This window comes from Chelonia mydas, chromosome 3, assembly GCF_015237465.2.
Source record: "Chelonia mydas isolate rCheMyd1 chromosome 3, rCheMyd1.pri.v2, whole genome shotgun sequence".
NCBI classification, from domain to species: Eukaryota; Metazoa; Chordata; order Testudines; family Cheloniidae; genus Chelonia; species Chelonia mydas.
The window spans coordinates 8953113-8961049 of record NC_057851.1 but is presented as its reverse complement, the minus strand read 5'-3'; positions in this window follow the sequence as shown (position 1 = coordinate 8961049).

The following is a 7937-nucleotide window of genomic DNA, read 5'->3' as shown; positions in this document are numbered from 1 at the left end:
TGGCTGAAGGGAAGGGGGAGGGGCTGAAGGATGAGGCGTTCAGGGGGTGGGGCTGAAGGGGTGGAGCTCAGGGGTGGGATTGGCTGAAGGGAAGGGGGAGGGGCTGAAGGATGAGGCGTTCAGGGGGTGGGGCTGAAGAGGAGGAGTTCAGGGGGTGGGTCTGGCACTAACTTGGTTTGAGGTGGGGCAAGGCCCTTCACTTCCTTGTGCCCCAGTTTCCCCAGTGGTAAAATGGGAAATAGGGGTTATTATTACCTCTGTAGAGGGTTAAAAGCTGTCTTGACCCAGACTTATATCTCTGCTATAGGACACCAGTCTCCTAAAGAAGACTGGAAGAAACAGACTGGATAAAGGTCTCAGGTCTTATGGAGAACAGAAGCAGAACTTCCCATTAAACAAACAAACACAACAGCATGTTGATGCCCAACCTTCTCCTATGGTTCCTTCCACCCTCACTTTGGTGAGAGAGGCTGGCAGCATCTCAACAGCCTATTCTTGAAAGAGCCAACTTTCCTTTCAGCACTGTCATCGCATCCCAGGATGTTTATTTGTGGTGTTTATTTGTGAGCAGAATGAAGGAAGATAGAAATGTTGATTATAGTCACAGAGGCATACACCTGATATTGATCTTCCATCAGCTCATCTACCGTCAGGGCTGGCCCTAGATCAAATGGGGCCCTAAGCAAGGAGCGTCTTCGGTGTGCCCCTCCTCCATTTGTTAAATGTTTGAATACCTTATTTTTATTGCATTTGTAGCCCATTTCATTACTTTGATGCACAATTTTCATGCATGATTTATCCCTATTGTATAAGATGATACATTTGAATGCTAGGGTAACCAGGGATCTCTGGAGCTTAGTGCATGAGCCGCTACCGCATGAGCTAAAAGCCAACAGGCTCAATTTATCTCTCTCTCTAAGTGGTCTCGGTGCCACTAGATGGGACAGAACACCACACACAGAAGGTGTGTGGGTTACACTAGGCTCTGTAAATCTGTATTTATTCATGCCATATATAAGCAAAGGAAAAAATGTGTTTCCTCTTAGCATATAGAAACTTTTTAGATCATTACAGATTTATAATTTTTATAGATTAAATTGATATAATTTATAAAGTTTTAAGAATAACTGAAATGTACTAACATGAAGAAATTGAACTGTGCACCACCAGTATTAAATAGTGTTACAATTGGTGGCTGCAGATATACCTGTGAGGGCATGGCTGACACGATTCTAGGAGGTTCAAGGAAAATGTAATTCTCAGAAAGTCTGGAAGGTTCCATGAGATTCTACAAAGGTCCAGAACATTCTAGGAGGTTAGTGAAAAATGAATCCACATATGGAATACCTAAAACATTTTACTTCAAACATTCTATTTTCCCTTTTGTCGCTAACAACAAAAACAGCAACCCGAGCCTGATGCGACCCCCCCCCCACCAGCCTGGCACCCCAAGTGGACGCCTGCCCCTAAATCCAGCCCTGTCCACAGTGGGCAAAATTCTGCTTAATTACACCAGCATACATCTCTATTTCTCTTTCCCAACAGGTAAAATACACAAAATTACTTGGCAACATTTTCTTAACCTCCATCCCTCCCCTGGAATCTGTCATAAATTCTACAGAGTAGCAATAGTTCTATTTGTACAACACAAAAAATCTCTGAAGTCACATAGAAGGGAATTAACATTTTTAGACTCTTCATGGAGCAACCATACATACCTAAATGGCGTCCCAGAAGGCATGCACAAGAGAGGCAAGTGGGGAGACAAGGGGGTTGAATAGTGTGGTCCCAAAGGCTGTTGGAGCCAAAGGGTGTCCTTTAGAACAATGGAAACCCAGCCCAGGTGAAGCCATATAGACAGGAACATGAACTTTAACCAGTAAAAAGGAAGATGGAAATTCAAAGCACTAGGAGGAAATCTGAAGAGCAAATAGCCAAATATGCACATCAGAAGCTGATGCCTGCAAGAGAATTGGTAGCACCACAGGGCTGCCGGAGTGGAAAAGGACAAGATCTTAAAGTGACACTACATTATTACCTTGGATCAGTTTTGTTCACCACAGAAGATGTTGGGGAGGTAACTACTCTAACCCTACTCTTTTCTCATAATAAGATACTGTCAGTTGTTGAGCTGGCTAAAAGGGAGGTTCTGAAACAAATCCGATAAGCAGCAACAGGTCTCCAGGCCCAGGTGGATATGTCCAAGATTCCTGAAGGAGGTTAAGAATGAAGTGGCAGAGCTGCCACCACAAATGTGCAATCTCATTTGATTTACCTACCATTCTGGAGAACTAGAGGGTATGTTGTAGGGAAATTGGAGACCAGTAAGCTTTACTTCTGTACCTGCTACATTGCTTGCAATGATCATTAAAAGTAGGATTATGAAACACCTAGTTCAGGGGTTCTCAAACTTCATTGCGCTATGACGCCCTTCTGACAACAAAAATTACTACATGACCCCAGAAAGGAGGAGGTTGAAGCCTGAGTCCCTCTGCTCCGGGCAGGGGGGCCAAAGCCGTGGGGCTTCAGCTCCAGGCAGTGGAGCTCCGGGCTTCAGTCCCGGGTCCCAGCAATTGTAACGCCAGCCCTGGTGACCCCATTAAATGGGGTTGTGACTCACTTTGGGGTCCTGACCCACAGTTTGAGAACTGCTGGTCTAGAAGACCGTGATATGCCAGGGTCTAACCAGCACTGCTTCTGCAAAGGAAAATCATGCTCAGTAATTTTAGAATTCTTTGAACAGTTTTAATAAAATAGGGTATGAAGGTGAACGAGCTGGCTATTTTAGACTTTCAAAAGGCCTTTGACAAAGTCCTTCACAAGAGGCTACTAATGGAACTAAGGAGTAAGGATCCAAGAAACAAAGCATTGTCATGGCTCAGAAACTGGCTAATACACATAAATGAAAGAGTAGAACGAATTTTCATCTTGGCAAAAGATTAACAGCAGGGTGCTTCAAGGTTCCATACCAGGGAAGGTGTTTAACATGTTTATTACTGATACGTAGGTGGGGGCTTGGTGGCAACATTTTGAAATTACAGATTTAGGTTAGTCTAGATCAGAGAGGCAGTGAAGAACTTCAGAGGGACCTAACAAAGCTAGATGAACGGGCAACACAAGAGCAGATGAAGTTTAATGCCTACAATGCAAGGTAATGACCTGTAACACACACTTCCCAGTGGGTTACATCCTTCCTCTGCTCAAAGGAAGCTCGTCCTGAGTGTCTGAGGCCCACAGTGATTCGAATCCCAGACAAGTCCCCATTTACGTGACATCCGCGATGTTGATCAACACACTGGGGACTGAACAAGGAGCTCCAGAGCAAAAACCATAAGCTGCTAACGCTCTGTGGCTGGGGACTGTAACAATTTATATCCTCGGTGGATCTTCATATTGATATGGATAATGCAGATTTCCAGCATTTACATAAGGTAAGATTCTTTTAAAAATTAAAAGGGATATAAACCCTCATGCTCCAGCACAGAAGCAAACTTTGAACTGACAGAGGTAAAGAGGAATCTTCCCCTTAAGGCGAGTTATACCATTGGCATCCACTAGGATGTAGCTCACACGTCTGAAGCTGTCAGTATCAGGATACTGAGTAGATGGAGCAGTGGTCTGATCCAGAATAGCAGTTCTTATTGACCTATTAGAAACCCAGAAATCCTTTCTCCAAATCTTATGCTTTTCTTTGGAAAAGAACAAAACACCTAGGACATGTAGAGACCAAAGAGGGTCTTTTAAAAGAGGACTGACCACTAGATTGAAAAAAAGAGAGAAATGGCTATTTTGTTGATCACGGCCATCTTCTTTGCCTTTCTTCAGCTCTGATTAGGGCCAGACAGCATATCCAAACAGCATCTCTTCCTTTCAGAAGTTTCAACAATGAATTCACTCCGACTATGGGCCCACTTATAGTTACCACCAGGATGGCTGCAGTGACGTGTGTATTCAAGGGTGCTCATCTCCTGCGCAAGAGAAACAGTTTGAGGTTATTGGTGTAGGCACAAAACCACAGGAAAACAGGAATTTTTGTAACAGATCAACCAAGAAACATGCACACAAGAGAAGTTGCTCATTCATTGTTGGTATGCAGGGAACGAGGTTTTCAAACGTTGGTCTCTGGTTATGTGCTTATCATAAGGGCAAGTTACTGCGGGTGTAGCTGCATGCTCACAATTGTCACTACTGGCAGGGGAGGTCATTTGGACATCTGAGTACCAGATTTGCAGGTGCACTGGCCTAGCTGACCAAGAGCAGCAACAAAATTATAGGTGCACAAACAGAGGCTTGGTTAAAGCTGGGCGCAACTTTGCCCTAGGACATCTACTATAGGCCCAGATTTGCTTTCGACAGCCGTAAGTATCACTAGAAAATAAGGACACTGAAGACAGCTCATTTTCCAACCCAAATATGAATCCCATCTCAATAGGGGACAAAAAGGCACTTGCCTGCCTGAAAAAGAACCTGCCCACTATGACACTGACCTGCTTTCCTTTGTGAAGGCTGGTATCTCTACAAGGGGGAGGTCTTTTATGGCTTTCAAGGGTTACATAAGCAGATCCTCAGCTGGTATAAGTTATCATAGCTCCATTAAGGTAGATGGAGCTGTGACAATTTACAGCAGATGAGGATCTATCCCAGGAGGTCTTGGCAGGCTCCATCCACCCAGATCCCTCCCACTGACTATTCAAGGGGTGAACAGTAGCTAGCTGGAATGTCAAAACTTTGCTGAAGGTTTCAAGTGAAAGAGCAAGACTCTGATGGGTCTAACCTTCTACATTTATTCATGGACCATTAAAACAGCAGTCCTCTAACAGAACCTCTGGGCCCTGCACTGTTAGCCTTTTTCTTTATTGAAAGTGGACCATTTATTCCTATGTTCTTTGTTTCCTGTCTCTTAGCCATTACTGAGGCATTTCTTCGAACTCTAAGAGTACTTAATTTGTCTAAATAAACTAAGTTATCCCATTCTTTTTTGTTCACTATTTTATAGATGTTTGTAAAGGATCCTAATCGATTAGTGAAGCACACTGTTCCCTTGCAGTAGTTGTGCTAGTTTCTCCCCAACATAACATGTTCCTCTAGGTGATTTACAGTTCTGTTTTTAATTGTTTCAGCAGGGACCCAAGCCTTGTCAGGGTTACGAGGACTCTGCCACACAGGAGAGTGGAAGGGGAGTCCTCAAGGTCCGGCAGGCCTCTGGGTAAAGGAAGTGGGAGTGAGGACTAAGATCCTTTTGCTAGCCCATTTCACCGGGGTAGTGTACAAGCCAGGAGAGTACCTGCAATAGCGGGCCTATTCTCCTGTTTACACTAAGATATGACAGATGGTCTGGTACCATAGGAGCTGTTCCATCATTCCAGCAAGAGTGTTATGCACTCCAGCCCCACCCTCCACTCCCCACCCCTCCTCACCTCTCCCTGTCCCTGACACGTTCCATAGAAGAATCTATGGCCAATGCGGGATCTGCCAAGTTTATAAAATATCTATGGCATGGGGCAGTGTGTCTAATTCAGGGGACTTCTCCCTGGCAAGCCCTTCTAGGGCAGAAGTCATCACATCCAAACTCTGGATCTCTTGCATTTCTCTTCCTTCCTGGCAGTCACCTCTGGACTACCCTCCAAGGCACGTTGCTCAGCTTAGACCCATCCATGGCCTCCCCCCAAAACAGTTGTGAAGAAAAACTAACGGCAGAGCTCCCCAAGGTTCCAAGGTCTATTATGTGTCTACTGCCTTTAAACCAGCAAACAATTTTTCACTCTGTCATATTCTTTTATGGATGCCATACCCTCCGAGATAAAGTGGAGCACACTCATCTCTGTCATTGTTTGGGAACAGAGTAAGGCATCCTAAACTCTACGACCCATTACATAGTTCTTATTTTGGTGCGGAATTCAGACAGTTGTATAACGAGGGAAAGATCGACTAGGAGACAACAGACTTTTGTCTCAAAATGGGAGCCCACGCAGACCCAACGTATGCAGTGCAGGGTGTCCTGCTTTAATAGTTAGCTATCTGAGTGATGGTGTTTGGGGAGTTGGTGGGTCTTGCAGAGAAAACAAAGACCCAGCACGATGTGCTTGGGACTGAATGCAAGACTGTCATAAAAATAAAGGGAAGGGTAACCACCTTTCTGTACACAGTGCTATAAAATCCCTCCTGGCCAGAGGCAGAACCCTTTCACCTGTAAAGGGTTAAGAAGCTAAGATAACCTCGCTGGCACCTGACCAAAATGACCAATGAGGAGACAAGATACTTTCAAAGCTGAAGGGGGGAAAACAAAGGGTCTGTCTGTCTGAGTGATGCTTTTGCCAGGAACAGATCAGGAATGCAGACTCAGAACTTCTGTAAAGTTAGTAAGTAATCTAGCTAGAAATGCGTTAGATTTCCTTTTGTTTAATGGCTGGTAAAATAAGCTGTGCTGGAGGGAATGTATATTCCTGCTTTTTCGTCTTTTTGTAACTTAGCGTTTTGCCTAGAGGGATTCTATGTTTTGAATCTGATTACCCTGTAAGGTATTTACCATCCTGATTTTACAGAGGTGATTCTTTTACCTTTTCTTTAATTAAAATTCTTCTTTTAAGAACCTGATTGATTTTTCACTGTTCTTAAGATCCAAGGATTTGGGTCTGTGTTCACCTGTACAAATTGCTGAGGATTTTTATCAAACCTTCTCCAGCAAAGGGGGTATAGGGCTTGGGGGGATATTTTTGGGGAAGACGTCTCCAAGTGAGCTCTTTCCCTGTTCTTTGTTTAACACGCTTGGTGGTGGCAGCATAGGGTTCAAGGACAAGGCAAAGTTTGTACCTTGGGGAAGTTTTTAACCTAAGCTGGTAAGAGTAAGCTTAGGGGGTCTTTCATGCAGGTCCCCACATCTGTACCTTAGAGTTCAGAGTGGGGAAGGAAACTTGACAAAGACCGTCTTGATTTCCTGTTTACACAGACTCATACCTCCTTGCTCTATACCCCTTAGTGGTTGCTCTGATGTTCACAACTCACTCCACAGGTCTCAGAATGTAGAAGTGGGAATCTTCCTTATGCCAGAATCCCATAACCTGAATGATATTTAATGAACAGTGTTGAAAAGCCCCCTAATCCTGTCTGGGGATACAATTCAGTCCCTAATGAGACTGCTAATTCTCTTCCTAACACCACCAGTATCCCCATTTACAGTCCCACCTCTTACCTGGAGTAGCCATGGAATCTAAGAAGACAACAGCAAAGTGTAGAGGATCTTCATGGCTGAAGGTTGGCTAGGATCCCAGTGTAGTTGGAGCGCTAAGAAACAGAATCAGAGTGAGATCATTATGCGATGAAGGTAATAAGATTCTGCATTTACACAGAGTTTCCTGAGAGAGAGCAGGATATGAGGAGGAACATACATTAATTGATCCGTGCACACTGCTTGCTGCTCACACAGCCTTTGTTGTCACTTGTCCCCAGTGCATCTGCTCACAACAATACTCAGCTCCCGGGTACTTCATCACTGTGGTTCACTGGCCTTCCCACTGTATTATTAGCCCTCTCATGTGGCATTTGCACAGTTCACCCAGCTTCAGCATTCTGGTGTGCATGGGGAATTCTCCCTCCTTCCTATCCAGCTCAGAAAGAATTTGACAACTTGCAAATTAGTTACAAACAGAAAGACAGCAGTTGTGGGCCTAATGAATTAACAAGAGTGTACAGTAAATATTTGGAGCAGGTCCTGGGTTAGCGAGACCTGAGGTAGTTTTGCAGGGTCTTAAGTATCAACGAGTGATGACTGACAGCCCAAATAGAGAAATCTCTTCTCTTTCTGTCCTCCTCTGTAAGGGAGATGTTATAAAGGTGGGCTCCTGCCTTGGCCACTATGAACCTGAGAGACTCCCAATGAATTATGTCCAAGAGACAAAGGGAAGATCTAAACGTTAATGCAAAACTTGGGTTGTCCTCTG